Genomic DNA, 15,645 nt, shown 5'->3' with positions numbered 1-15,645 from the left:
CAGACATCCTAATACTTACACAGCCCCCTACCACATCTTAGGCATGACAATCATTAAAACAAAACAGAACAAAATAAAACAAAACAAACCAAGAGGATCCCTCAAATAAGTTAACGTGTAACGTACCCAGAAGCGCTTTCTGGATGGCACGTCAGAGGGAGGAAAGGGCTCAGATATCTCAGACAGGTCTTCTGCAGGCCTGGTTTGGCCCATGAGACTGCAGATGGGGTATATTTCACATCGGGACAAAAATCAGATACTGCAGAGATCTCCATTCCAAGTGTGCTCAGGTGACTTCAGAGGCAGCCAAGTGTGGGGGTGGATGGGGCCCACGCTCAGCTAGGCAGCAGCTGCAAGCGAGATCTGCTGAATGACTGATGAGTCACTTGGCCTCTCTGATCTGTTCAGCTTGCTTGATAGGGGAATGAAAACTGACTTTCCTCAGTCCCGGGAAGGGCTGCAGAGTCCTCTCACATGAGAGAATTGTTCATGGGTGCCTTCACTTATCCGTGAAAGGCTCCTTGAGTGCCTGCTCTGTGCTCTGTCCTGGGAGAATGATGAATCCACGGTCACTTTTGAAGGCTCGTTGTAACAGCCAGTATTTATTGAGCTGTTATTATGTTTCAGGCACTTTGCCCATATTGTCATTTTAATGTCATAAAATTCTTATGTGACAGTTATTGCTGTCCATATTTTATAAGCAAGAAAACTGAGGCATGGAGAGGTTAAATAACTTGCCCAAAGTTCCCAACAGTTTGGCTTCAATCACTGCACCAGTGGTTCTCATGAACAGTCTGAGGACCATGGAAGGGTCCAGAGACCTTGAACGTGGTCCACCAGGTCCAAATGGTTTTCATTATTACCAAGAACTTCTTTGCCTCTTTTACTCTCGTCCTGTTGCAAGCGCACAGTAGAGTTTTCCAGAAGCTACAGGACTTATGATATCACAACAAACATCTTGGAGAATCCAAGTGTCTCTTGCAGAGATTCGCACAAATATAGAACAATGCCATTCTTTCACTAATTTTTTATTTTGAAAATATTCTTCATAAGAGTATTTCACATGAATACGTGATGGACTTATTGTATTTAATTACCACATAAATATTTAGAAGGTTCTTCTCAGTTTTAATTTCTAATAAGATAAAGTGTAAAGGGGTCCAGAGATCAAAAAGCTTGAGAACCTCTGTATAACATAAACGGAAATGCTCCCTGGTCATTGTGACACAGGTATAATTGCTCCAGGAGAGGCCTGTTGGAGATGTGGTCTGGGTGTTGTGTGCCACTGTCCTTAGCATTATTAAGAAAGAGATCCCTGGATCATGCCACATGGAGTGGCCTGTGTGGAAACCAGCCCCATCACAAATCAATGTCTGTTATTCAGAGCGTCTGCTCTTGCGACTTGCAATATGGAAGTTAAATTTTAAATTCTTTGCGTTTCTCTTTCTACAGCTTTCCGGGGGCTGTGGCATTTCTCTCTGGATCAGGAACCCCTTGCAAAATATCTGTCGTTTCCTACACAGCCTATAGTCATACAAGATGCTCACAAACATTCCCTCCAAATTTGATGACAATCCATCTACCCGTTTTCATGTGATATGGTGACAAATAGAAACAGAATAATGAAAATGATGATAGCAATAAAATCAGGAATTTGGTAAACACTGATGACATGGAGGCAAATGCCAAATAATGTCATATCTAGAGAAAATTTTGTGAAAACTTTCACAAAGTTTGTTTAAGTGTCTGTGGCAGGGAATTTGGTCTTCTGCATGGCATTCTCAATTTTTTTGTATTCTCTATTCAGTTGTTCTCTTTATCTGGAACTCTGCAGGAAACTTCTTGGAGGGCTCCAAAAGGACATATATATTTGAAAAGAATTTCATTCCAGAAATGTTAAGTTATGATCTGACACGAACATGATTCTAACTTTCAGTGTTTCTATAAAGGTTTCTTCAAAAGATGAGAGCTATGTGTTTCGGCTGTATTGGTTTAATCATTATGGTCGTAGGAGGGGTGGTAGTAATTCTCTATACAGACTCACCACGGAGCATCCTATATCATGCTTGGCAACCTGGCTTCACTTAGCTCTGCTTTGAACTTTGTAACCCATTCAGAGGCTGATCTTGTTTTGGAAGCTCAGGCTGGCACGGAGTCAAAAGGAATGGGCTTCAGATCTGACCTGAAAGGGATGTGCAGAACACAGAATTCTGCTCCTAATCAGGATATTCCTGCGTGATCCTGGCTGAACTGTGAGACATTCTAGAGCTTCAGGTCCTCGGCTATCAAATGGAAAAAGAAATCTACCCTTCTTACCCTTATAGATTTGTTCTAAGGATCAGATAAGGTGAAATATGTTGAAAAACAGAAAGCATTTGTCTTTCCTGAGGCTTTTGCACATGCTATTCTCCCTACCTGGAAAGTGCTCTGACTCTGGCCCTTCCCTGTAGCCGCGTAACCTCGAATGGTCCTAAGCTATGTCTTGCTTTGCTCCAGCCATGCTGGTCTACCCATGCGAGTCCGTCTCAGGGCCTTTGCACCTGCCATGCTCTTTGCATGGAATACCCTTCCCCCAGTATCTGCATGGCTGACTCCCTGATTTCCTTTAGGTCTCTGCTCAAATGTCACCTTATCAGAAGGCCCTCTCTGAATACAAATATAAACTGACACTCGACCCCCAGGAGCTCTCTATTTCTCTTATCCTATATCAATGTTCTTCATAGCGAGTATGCATTTTGTAGTTATTTGTCTACTTATTGATTATATAACTAAAATGCCAGTTCCATAAGAGCAGGAACTTTGCTTTGTTCTGCTATAATCCTAATGTGTAGAACCTAGCATGTGCGTCCTCCTCCATAAAAAAAAAGGCAAAAAAAAAAAAAATCAGCAGAGTATGGGACATGGTAGGCTGGGTAGAAGAGATTTCAGTGTGCAGAACATAGAGAATGAAGAAGAGGGGCCGCATGCTCCCTCCTGCCCCCACTCCCATCCCCCTCCAGGCGTAGATGTATTAGAGTGAAGCCTAAGTATAATTATGGGCATTTGGATTGTTTACTCCTTGTTAACCACCCTCTTTGCTCACTTAATTGTTCCAAAGCCTGTGGCATAAGTAACTAACTGTGCTGCAATTTGGCATGTGGCGAGCTGGCAGCAGAAGCGTGATTGTGCAGTGAATGCCACACTTGCAGGAACCAGGCTCTGGGTGCAATCCATTCAGTGATGGAGCTCAGTGTGGGCTGCCACTGCCCACAGCACCTCTGATGTTCTGGCAAACACACCTCGTGAGACTTGCTCAACCCAGGGATCTTCACTTTGGGCTTCTCATGGGTGCCTGACTGGTCTCCTGGATTCCATGCTCTCTGTCCATCCTACCGGAGTGGGCAGAGTGATTCACGGCCCTGCTTCAGGAGGAATAAAATCCTAGCTGCATATGTATGGCCTGGCCTCTGCCTGCCTGGACACCTCACCTCACAGATCCATCTTAGTTTGCTTTAGTCCCACTCGTTTCCTACCTGCTTTCCTGTACAAGTTCTGCCCCAGGCCCTTTGCATGAGCTGTTCCTCTCACATTCCCAAATGGCTACCTCTTCTTATATGAATGACTGATTGGATTGTATGACTTTGGGCAAATCCAGGTCTCTCTCTGGATCTACATTTCCCCATCTGATAAATGGGTTGGTGGATTCGAGCTCTACATTCCTCTCCAAAACCCATGTCTCAGTATTGTGCTAATCATTTAATAAGGCCACAAAAGTTTTTGGAGACTTTACTGGGCCCTGGGTTCTAGGAGGTAGGTAGATAGTGGTAGAAAACAATAAGATAGAAATTGAGCTCCCAAGGGGCATACATTCTAGAGGGAGGAGAATGACAGACAATTAACAGAAACAAATAAGATTATTTCAGTTACTGGTAAGTGCTATGACAATAAAAATAAGGGCATGTAATGGAAAGCAAGCCATGGGCGGGGCTTTGGTTAGAGTAGTCAAGGAATGACTCTTTGAGAAGGTGACTTCTAAGGTGAGACCTGAATGACAGTGAGCTGGGATAAACATTCCAAGAAGGAGCAGCAACTGCAGGGGCACAGAGAAAAGAATGAGTGTGTCATATTCCAGGAGTAGAATGAAGGTCTGTGACGGGGAGAGGATGTCCAGTGGGCAGGGGATAAAGAATGACAGTCTTATTCAGGACCCACGGAACAGAGTGTGTGTTTCATGCTAAAGACCATGGGATGTCCATGGAGGGTTTTAGGATGAGAGTGACTTATATCTTAGAGAAAATCATTGTCTGCTTCTTGGAGAACTACTACAGGGAGGCAAGAGAGGAGGCAGGGAGAACAGCCACCCAGGGGAGAAAAGGCAACATCTGGGTCAAGGGCAGAGGGGCTATCAAATCCGGGGTATTTGGAGGTAGAGCCAAGAGCACTCACTGATGGATTGGATGTGCTCCTGAGAAAGGGAGAAGTATGTGGGATACAGTTAATACATATCTGATGAATACATATGGCTCAGCGATCCTTGCAGGATGCTCGTGGGCCAAAGAGCTCAGCATGAGGTTTGGGTACATCTGACTTAATAGGGTGAACTTCGCATTTTCCATTTGTCATTGTTCTCAGGGACAGGAGCCACGTAGGTTTTATCACTTTACCTGTGGTGTCTAACACAATGCCAGACAGAAAATGGTACTCATAGGTGTCACAAATAGTCCCTGGAATTTATATTTCCCCAGAAACCTCACAGGGAGGCTGGGCCAAGAAGGCATTTCTAGGCTCACAAGCCACACACTCTCTCATAGACCCATCGGTCCCATGATTAACCAATCCCAGTAGGTGAGGCAGCTCTGCCACATCCTCACTGCCACCCCCAGGTTACCCAAAACCCTCTTCCTGGCCTCTGCCCTTTCACTGGCTGCAGGAGCCCAGGCTCCTGATTTTGATGTAGTCTGGCTGCTTTCCCAGCTAAAAAATAGGCCCACTGCTCAAAATTTACCAGCAGTCTGGACCTTATCCTCTTCTTCCCCTGTGAGTCATGCACATAGTCACAGAGGCCTTTGGGAGACCCAGGAGTCTGCTTCATACTAAGGGTAGAATGTCAGTTCCATGGGGAAGTGTTAGGGGCAGGGGGTACTTTGGGGAAAGGTGGGGACAATCTGCATTAAGCCAGACTTCTCTGCTGTGGGGCTCCCCACTTTGTCTATGATTAGGGTTAGTACAGGAAAAATAAATTTCTTTTTCAGAAAGTCCCCCCAGGATGCCCCTAGAGGGGAATAGTACTGCTCCAGAGAGCTTCTTAGGGAAGGGACTCCAACCCTTGCATTCTTGGCTTGCCCTGACTGATTACGCAGACTTCGCCTGTTCCAGGGCTAATAAGAAAGCACAGCCCCAAGGCACTGGGGCTTTGTATTAAATTTTTAATAGCCACGGTGGGTTTGATCTTATACTCCTGGGAGAATTAGTCACTACAGGTTCAAGTGAGGAATTTATGAACAGGCCTCAACAATCTGCTTCTAACTTGAGAATGGAAACTGATTTAAGAATCCTAGAAATCAATATGGTACCAACAAGGAGGCCTAGGTTCCTGCAATTCAACAAATGTTATTAATCTAGGTGTCTGTGCTAGTCCAGGCTCTCTCCTGTGAGTCTAAAGCCGTGTGATTTTGAGCAAGTTTCTCTCCATCTCTGGGCCTCCGCCTTCTGACCTGTAAACGATGGGTTGGGGCTCTTCCCAGCTCTAACACCTTGTGTTTGGGTCTCTGAAGGACAGATGGCATTTCCAGCTGCATCTACTCCCTGGGAGGCCTCTCTTATGGAAAGTTGGCTTTGGAGGCCGAGCAGTTCCTAGAAGCCCAAGCATGCCCTGCCCTGGAACCCTGCTTGCCCTCCTGCTGCTCCGGGAGGCCTGAAAGGGGTTAAATTTGGCTCCGCGAGGCCAGAGTAGACTCACTCAGTCCTCTCCCTCTTCAGGTCCTCTGCACTTTTTGTTCTCAGGGATTTGCTCAGCTCACTGAGGTTAGGTAAGCCTTCTTGCTGGGCTGGGAGCCATGCCTCTCTGCTTCTGTGCTCTGTGAGAGCTGAATTGTAGCAACTTGCCCTAGCTCTTCCCCCAGGCAAGAAATCTGAAGCTATCATAAGGGGTGGAGAAATCCAGGAACCAGAGACAATGATTCTAGCTGGAGCCAGAAGTGGCTTTAGAGATTATTGAGTCTAACTAACTCCTTCTGCAGATGGGGAAACTGAGGACAGGAGAGGAGATTTTTCTGAGGTTTACCCAGTGAGTTAGTTAGGGAGAGACTCAAATGCAGGTTCCCAGATTCCCAGGCCAAATCCCTTCTCCTGGACTGATCTCTGTAGTTTGGGGACAGTCTTTTGGGCTGAAGCTGTCATGAATGGATAATGTTGCGGGCAGGGGCAGGAATAAAGCAGAGAGGGCAGGATTCCAGTGTAATGAAAGCAGGAAAAGGGTCTGACTCCTGATACTTCTTGGGACTGACACTCGTCTTCCTGGCACGCATCCTTGCCTTCACCAGGTTGCTTCAGGCGCCCCAAATGTACACCTCTCCGATCTTCAGATTACAGTTGGCAGGTCTGTCTTCACTAAGAACCCAACTTGGATGGAGGCACTTTTGTTTAAAGCTCAGCTTTTAAAACAGATCTGCCTCAAGCCCCAACTTCTCTTTTTATTAGCTGGGCAAGTTGCTTAACTTTTCTGAGCCTGGGCTAACCATCTATCTGTAAAATGATAGTGGCTAACAGTACCTTCTTCGCAGTATCGTTGAGAGATGATTGAGGTGACACAGGGCTAGGCCCAAAGTAAGTGCTGGAGAGATGACAGCGGCTACTATCACTCCTCCGCCTTGGGTGTTTCCTCATCTTCCTCATCTTTCTCAGCTAGTTGGTTCTTTCCTTCCTCAGCTTCCTCCTCTTCTCTCTCAGTAGAATGGACCTCTTTCTGGGCCTGCCCTCCTCACAGGGTAATGTTAAGCTCTAAGAAGTCAACTGAGGTAAAAAAGCTTTATAAAGGGCTATGTGGAACCGGTGGTCTCTCTTGGTGGTCCCTCTGGCTAACTGACCCATGGCTCCTGGACAATCCCTGGGTTGACCAGTTGTCAATCAGCTCAGGCTGTGGCATGGGGGAAACACCCAGACCCTAGATGCACTGGGATTCATCCTGGCCACCTGTGAGCATAATGGTTCTGGGCACGTCATTTCACCTAAGAGTTTTCCTCACTGCAAAATGGGGCCATAATCCCTGCTTTTCCTAATTCACAGGTCTATGTTAAAAAACTGCAAAGCTCTTTGCCTGCTCTGCATCCATTCTACCTTCTTCTGTCCATACTTGATTTGCATGAGGTATCCAGTCCACTCTAACCTTCCATCTTAACCAGTGGTTTGAGGGCAGTGGATCCAACTTATGCTCTAGTGTTGGGTCTGAGATCCAGCCTTGCCAGTCAGAGCCCTGAATTCCCTATGGTCACTGTGATTGGTTCAGGGGTGGGCCTGTTATCCAATCACAGCCAACCAAGTTTCACCCTGGAACTTTTGCTTATAGTGATAGGGAGAAATGACCCATTCTCTTTTCTTCTGGACAAGCGCCTGAGAGAATGAGAGCTTGGAACTCCCAGGTACCATCAGATGAGGAGAACCTACCCGATTATTAGGCAAATGCAAATGAAAACAGACAAAAGGTAGAGAAAGGCAGTCTTCTGTCGATGCTGTTCGCATATTTGGCCCCAAACGTACCTAAAATGAAACTATTCCTGGACTTCTCAGGAATATGAATTAATTTATTTTTTAAACTACTTCCTTTCCTTCTTTCTTTCCTTTTCTTTTTTCCACATCAGTTTTTCTACCTATTCAATTCTTTATTTTTGTGTAAGCCAGCCTGATTTGGGTTTCTGTCACATGCAATCAAAATTTCCAAATTAAGACTCTCCTCCCCAAAAATGATAATCGTTATTGGGATAAACAATGTTAGCTGGTGACCCAATATCCATTTCTTCTTTTTCCTCTCTGGATAGGGGATGAGCAAGGAGAAACACTGGGGGTAATTCCCAAGAGAAATACGATGTTTCGTCTAAGCTAATCATGATACCCGTTTCTTGTTTTCCAGGATCCCGTGAACTGACAGTAGCCATGTGACCCAGTTCTAGACCATGAAACAAGGAGAAATCTTCTGGGAAAGGAAACATACGGGGCATCTGGGAAAGCAGACATAGCCAGCATCCCCCTATCTCCTTCTTCCCGCTTTGAAAGAGGATGTGATGACTGGAACTGCAGGAGACACATTGTGACCATGAGGCAGAGGCCAAAGAGTTGTAGTGACACCGATCCGGACATCACTGAGTCACTGAACTAATGCCAACAACCATCTACCTATATGTTTCTTGTAATATAATAAAGACGAACACCTATTTGTTTAAGCCACTGTTAGTTGGATTTTTTGTTATTTGCAGCTCAAAGCATTCTTTAGAAATGAGTCATTTCACTCATGCAGAATTCAAATAGCTATTCAGAATTGCCACTGATCCAAAACTGAGACAAGAATACTAGTTAAGAATAAAACAGATAACATTTGTTGAGTAGTTACTATTACCAGGCAGTGTTAAGTGCTTTAGTTGCATGTAACTTTATGTTTATTTGTGAGACAGATACTATTTATTATTAGTCCAATTTTTTAGATCAGAAAACTGAGCCACAGAGAAATCTGTTTTCAGGTCACATGGCTAATAAATGCTGGAGATACAAAGGCTTCGAAGTTGCCACAATGGATTCTACCATGTATTTCACTCTTGAAGAGCCCCTTGCCCAGAGATGATATACACATTTTCTATACAATGTGGATACATAGTGAACTAACAGATTCACTGTTGTAAAGAATAGAGAAGGGCCCCTGAAATAAGTGACAGCTGATACTCTGCCAATGAACAAAGATAAAATATAAAAAAGAAAAGCCTGGCTCTTTCAGTGTAAGGGCAAATAGCCTAACATACCTTCACAGCCCTCGAGGGTACCACTGTATTAAAACTCAATTCAATCATTAATACTTTATAATGATCCTGAGTCATCAAGTAAAGATGAAATCATGCTTAGCCTTGTTTGAGAAAGCAGGGAAGTATGTAGTACATCTAGGGTAGGTTCTCACCTGAAATACTTAGAGAAAAAAGTTCTGCACATGTTAATCAGCAATTCCTCTCCCCTCACCCCTATCTACTCCCCCTCTACCTCCCCCTCCCCAACCCAGCTCTCTGGAAAAATCAGCTCAGACTGCTCTGCCCACAAAGGCCGAGAGGCTAAGGATGGTAGAGGACTGCCTTTTTCATCACAATTTTCTCAAGATGTTCCCTTCCGAAGCCCACAAATGTCAACCAGTATGTTTCCAGCAAAGGTGATCTTAATTACAATGCCTGGGGGTTACCAGTGGGCACTCACAGTGGAGAACCCAGCCACAGTGTACAAACTTGGTTGGCACCTCTGCTCGCCGTCTGAGCTGGGATCAGGGAACATTGCACAAGGAGCAGGAGAAGGATCTGAGAGAGGAAATTAAACCGATCCAACGTCTAGATAGGCAGGGGCCACTGAACAAAGGGCTTGAGGGTGAAAATCATACCACGCTGAGACTGGATGTGGCCTTCGATGTCCATAAATCAATCCAACCTGCTCTTTTAACAGGTAGAGAAACTGAGGCCCAGGAAGAGGAAGAGATTTACTCAGGGTGACACAGCAAGTTATGGCAGAGCTCACGGCTCTCTTTCCTGACTTTAGAGCAGAACAGAGAGGGACATCAAGCAAAAGTCTAAGGGTCAGAATGGTAACCAAGACTTGAGTTCTGAGCTCGGAACGGAATCAACCAGGCTGAAGTTCCTCTCCCACCCTAAGCCTCCTCTCTGGGACTTCTGGAGCTTCCCAGGGAGCTAGGCCAGGTGGGGGTCTCTCTGAGACAATAATTCAACAAATATGTGTTGAGCATCTACTATGTCCTCACAATAGTGGGAAAAATTGTAAGTGGTGCCTGTCCGCCTGTCTTTGAGGGGCTAATGGTCAAATGTGGTGGCTGAGATGATAGGTCCTAGAATCATTTTCCAGGGGCCAGACTTGGGGGGTGGGGGGCGGCGGGTGGGGCTCTTGCTTGCTATACTTAGACACACATTAAGTTACAGAGGCAAAGACTGGGGGGGGCTCTTGCTTACTACACTTAGACACACACTAAATTACACATGCATAGGCAGAGTGACCTATACATTCACACAAGACATGGACACTGCACATATGCAGATACAAACACATAGACGTATATAGATGTACATATAGACACGTGTCCACATCAGAGACACACAGACACATGTATACATGTGCAAACATGAACACACGCGTGCACACGTGCACACACACACACACACACACGTGCGCGTGCACCAGAGCCTTCCTACACTCTCTGCCATAAGCAAATTACAGTCTCGGCTACATTGGAGATGACATCCACACACTCTCTTGGAAAAACAGACTTCCTAATCGCTGCCTGACCCAACCACTGGTGCCCCGGCTTTCCAGTAACGCCTGGGCCCCTCCCCCACACGCCCTGCTGCTCCAGGTATTTGCTGAGTAGAATCCGGAAACCTTGTCGGGAGCCACTTCTGCCTGATTCACTCCTCTCCCTGCTGCAGAGCTTCCTCGTCCCTGCTCAGAGCAACTTCCCAGGGCTCAACACCTTGAGTTTTGCCCTGACTCATCCTGCCTTAGCACAACGCAGAGGTCTGTGGTTTGCACAAGTTGGGGCACAACCCAAGGTGGGGATCAGGTGATTTTGGTGGGGGGTAGGGGGTCACTATTAGGTAAGGGACCAGGAGGGGGTGTGGTTGTGGGCTGTGTGTATTGTGGGTGCCCAAGGAACATGCATAAATCAGTCCTGCAGGAAAGCTGGCTCATAGGGTCAGAGAGGGGGATCTAGCAGTAACCCCAGGATTGTCTAAAGTTAGAGTCTTCTTCACACTGGAGCTCCTGGGCCCATCCTGCCCCTCCTCTGGGAACAAGTCTGTGGAGCCAAGAGGACAGCTCACCTCGAGCCTGTGATCCCCACTTCCTGATCACATTCTGAGCATCTGAGATCTTGATTTCCTGCTCGGAGGCCCCAGACAGCTTCACAGGCCTGTGCAGCAGGCCTCTACAAAGCGTCTTCCTCCAAGGGCAGGCCATGTACCCTAGGGGGGCTTAAGGAAAGCCAAATTGGTGCTATTTGCTGGGCAGGAGTTAGGGTGGTGTGAGTAGAGCTTGGCCTGAGAGGTATAAGCACCTTCCCTGGGGGAAGGGAAGGGGTAGGAAGGGAAGGCAGGTGGGCCGCAGCCTTGGGGGCCTCCATCTGTACTCTTGCTTGGTGCCCTGCAATATTGGGGTGGACCCGACTGTGGAGCCCTCCCAAAAGGGGTATGCCAGGCTGAATTCCTATTCTCAGGGCAGAAGCATGGGGCTGAATGTCAGAGAACCTGGGTTCTGGCAGAGTTCTGCCAACAAGTCCCACCAAATAGGAGTATAGGCTCTGGGGTCAGCGATCTGAGTTTCAAATCTCTGGGAATTCCTAGCTGTGTGACCCCAGACAAGATCCCCTCCAGAAGCCACAGTTTTCTTATTTGTCACGTGAAACCAATAATTGCCTCTACCTCCTGTCGAATAGTAAAGTGCTTAGCACAGTGGCTCGTGCATAGTAGTGATTAAATAGCATGATTATCTGTGACCTTGGTCAATCTCTTGCTTTCCTTGAGTCTCAACTCTCTTTCAGGAAAGGAAGGATAATGCTAAATTCAATGAAGCCATAAAGTTTTTTCAGATGCTCTTAGTACAGGATTAGATCCAAGGGAGATGCCTCTCTGTACTGAAAGCACCATGGAGAGAGCATAGTAGCACACTGAGCCTTCTCCCAGCACCAGCCCTCTGCTCCCACTGATGGTTTGGATCTGCAGATCCTCATCAAAGGAGAACCATACTCCCTTCCACCCCAGGGCCTTTGCATATGCTGGACCCTTTGCTGGGAACACTTGTTTTTCACCTCACACCAGTTAACTGCCCCTTATGTTTCAGATCTTAAATATCACTTCCTCAGGAAAGCTCAGATCCTCAGTTGCAATTTCTCATTGTTCCTTGTCCCTATTCCCATCTATAATTATACATTTGGATGTCACTTCCTCGAAGAGGCTTTCCTTTCAACCCTGTCAAGTTTAGCGCCTTCCTGGTATGCTCTCAAAGCACCCTGCACTTTGCGGTTCACATTTCATCACTGAAACTTTTGTATTCCACCTTTGAGGGGTGAATGAAATGTCATTTCATCATGGAGGCACTAGATCAAGATCGGTTCCCCTGCTGCCTGTTCCCATAGTGCTCCTTAGTCTCCTTTCATAAAATGCATGCACTTGTCAAACTTGTCATGACTTATTCAATATCTGTCTTCTCTCACCAGAACAGGAACTTCCTGAGGCAGGAACATACTTGCCTTGTCCACAATTGCAGCCCCGGCAGTTAGAAGAGTGCCTAGCACATTGAAAGAATTGACAGCTAAGTGTCTCCCCTCCGCAAACACACACACACAGAGAAACACACATGCACACACTGACATTCACACTCACACTCACACTACTCTCTCACTAACCTGATTTTATCCTTAGTCCTAAGATAGCCCTGCCACAAGGTAAAATTCTCAGCACTCGTTAAATGAATGAATAAGTAAATAAGTCCCTACTAGAGTTGGAGGCCAGAGAACATGTCTTCAACGATCTTGTGTTCCGTGTGCGTGTGTGTGTGTGTGTGTGTGTGTGTGTGTTTGTGTGTGTGTGTGTGTGTGTGAGAGAGAGACAGAGAGACAGAGAGACAGAGAGACAGAGACAGAGAGACAGAGAGACAGAGAAAATGGGATCAGGTGAGGCCCCCAGAGAAACATCCTGTTATAGGACAAGATCTCCTGACTTCTACTCCAGGCAGGTATGGCAGGGCCTCCACATCCTCACTTAGCAACTGTTTACAACCTCCCCGTTCTCCCATTCAGCCCCAACCTTTCTCACCAGTCTTACTTTCTACAACCTCCTCTCAACCTCGGTATTGCCACAGAGGCCTCCCATTGTTCCCTGAAGCCACCTGTTTTTCTCCATTGTCCAACAGCCACCGCATAGAGACTCATCGAATAAGAACGGAAGCGGATGCACAAGTTCAGTGAGATAGGAGAAAACTTTACTGAAACATTGACATTGGAGCCCATCCTGAAGGGTGGGCATTATCTAGTCAGGCTGATAAATAGAACAGAGCAAGGGAGGAAAGGCATTTCCGGCAGAGGGAATAGTCAGCAAAAGCTCAACTGGAGCACAGATAGCTGAAATTTTTGGCACTGTGGCTACTCTCCCCAAAACACGGGGTCGGCATTATGGAGTCTCAGAAGGGTGGCAGGGCTGGAAAAGAACCCAAACCTGGTATTGTTTTAGAGAAAGAAAGTAGCGGTATCATCAGCAATAGGAACACTAAGATGTGGCCTTTCCTTTTAAAGAGACCGTTGTGCAACCATGCATGGGGCCTTGTCTTTCCTGAGCCTCAGTTCCCTGATCTACAAAATGAACATTTTGGACAAGGTGATCCCGCCAACTCTTTCCAGCTCCAAAGTCCTGTGACTGAAACTAAAGTCTCCCCTTGGCTTCTCATTCCAGTTTCAGGCCAGCCCCAGGACTTGCGACCAGATATGAAGGCAGCCTTGCAGATTTCAAGACAAATGAGGGCTCTGTCTGTGCAGCTGGTACCCATTTCCTGTGCCCAGGGTTTTGCCCTTGTGCTTGGTGTGGCTGGCTGTCACCATGTCCATGGCGTCACCTGCTCCTACCAGCCTTTTGTCCACTAGTCTCCTGAAAGGCCCCCGCAGTTTGGCCAGGGGGAAGGTGGCACATAGGTCAGGGAGGGTAGGTGGGCGAGGAGGGGGCCTATGGAGCCCTGGCAGAGCACTGCGGACACCCTGATGATCCCTGGCTCAATGGCCCAGCTTCCGTCTTCCTTTCCTATACCCACATATGTTTCTTGCAGCCAATAATTTTGGAATGACTCAGACCTGGCTTTGACTTCCCTCCTCGACACTAGCTGTAGGCATTTGACCTAGTTAGTTTACTTGTTTGTTCATTAGTTATTTAATTTGTTCACTAGCTCAATTTGCTCATCGATTCATCCATTCATGCATTATTCAATGGATGTTATTGAATACCTACTATGTGCCCACAAGAGGCAAGGGATGCAGTGGTCTACAAGCTGAATTCGTCGCTGGCCTTGTGATACAGGAGGTGACAGGAGTGTTGGCTTGCATGTCTAATGCAAAAGCCACTAGCCATCCATGGCTACTGAGCATTTGAAATCTGGCTACTGTAACTAAGAATCTGAATATTAAATTTTATTTAATTTTTATTAACTTAAATTTTAAAAAAGATACTTGGTTCACTTTTTTTTAGGTAAGGCAATCCTTGGTTGACCTCACAGATTGCAAGGACCTTGTCAGCTTACAATCCCTTATTTTTTATTTATTTTTTACGCCTATAGCACCTGGTCTTCCTAGGTAGTCTCCCATCCAAATACTAAACAGGCCTGACCCTGCTTAGCTTCCGAGATCAGACGGGATCGGGCTTGTTCAGGATGGCATGGTCGTAGACTGGTTCACTTTTAAGTATGCTTGAAATGACTCAGGAATGTGAAGCTACTTTTTCAACTGCAAGTTTTATGAAATCTGTATACAGATCAAATATTGACTATGAAAAATTTAGTATTGAGTCAAGATGTGCTGAACACATATAAAAACACATTGGATTTTAAATGGTTAGTACAAAAAAAGAATGAAAAATATCCAACTGACAAATATTTAAATATTGATTATATGTTGGAAGTGAAAACATTTCGGATATATTGAATTAAAAATATATTACCAAAATGAATATCACCTGTTTCTTTTTACTTTTTTAATGTGGCTCTCGGAAATTTAAAATCATATATGTGGCTCATGTGATATTTCTATTGAACAGTGCTGTGTTAGGAAATTAAACAACTACAATGTGAACTGAAGATTGTGGTAACACTAAATGAGATGCTGCATGTAAAGTGCTTAGTTCAGGGTAAGCACTCAGTCAATATTAGCTACATCTGAACATCAGACATTGGGCTGTACCCCAAATCACTCCTTTCCCTCACCTTGGCAAGTGGTACCCCTCTTGAGGCCAAGATTTGGGCCCCTTTGCTATGGGTGACTTTTTCCCCAGGAGTCTCTTGGGCCTTTTATGTAAACAAGTTTTTCCACATCCCACCTCTCAGTCCTTCAGATACTCTAAGATATATCTGTTACAACATGGGCCCGGGTGGGCTTCTCCATGCTCCCCCTTGATGCCATCATTGTTTTCCATCTTCCTCCTCCTCCCTAGCAGTGCACACTCTTTGCCCTGATTCAAGGTCTGGCCTACTTGCCAGGATTTTCTAAGTCACTTTTGGATTTCACAGATTGGTAAAATTTCCCACAATTTTGGGGACCCAGTATAGGATTGATTTTCTTTTCTTTTTTTTTTTTTGTCAAATAAGGTCATTAACAAAATTAATTATTGTCTTCTATCACCTTATTTCATAAGAGAAAGAACTCTTTTAAAAGTGAGACCTATTTTT

The 15,645-nt window shown here is 45.7% G+C and overlaps 1 pseudogene; it reads right to left on the bottom strand.

Annotated features, from left to right (window-relative positions):
* Positions 1–14,532: 14,532 nt before the first annotated feature.
* Positions 14,533–14,651, bottom strand: LOC111746377 (annotated as a pseudogene).
* Between the last annotated feature and the right edge of the window lie 994 nt (positions 14,652–15,645).

Source organism: Pteropus vampyrus, unplaced genomic scaffold, assembly GCF_000151845.1.
Source record: "Pteropus vampyrus isolate Shadow unplaced genomic scaffold, Pvam_2.0 Scaffold185, whole genome shotgun sequence".
In the NCBI taxonomy this organism is placed as follows: Eukaryota; Metazoa; Chordata; class Mammalia; order Chiroptera; family Pteropodidae; genus Pteropus; species Pteropus vampyrus.
Note: the sequence above shows the minus strand (reverse complement) of the source record. Positions and strands in the feature narration are given on the sequence as shown.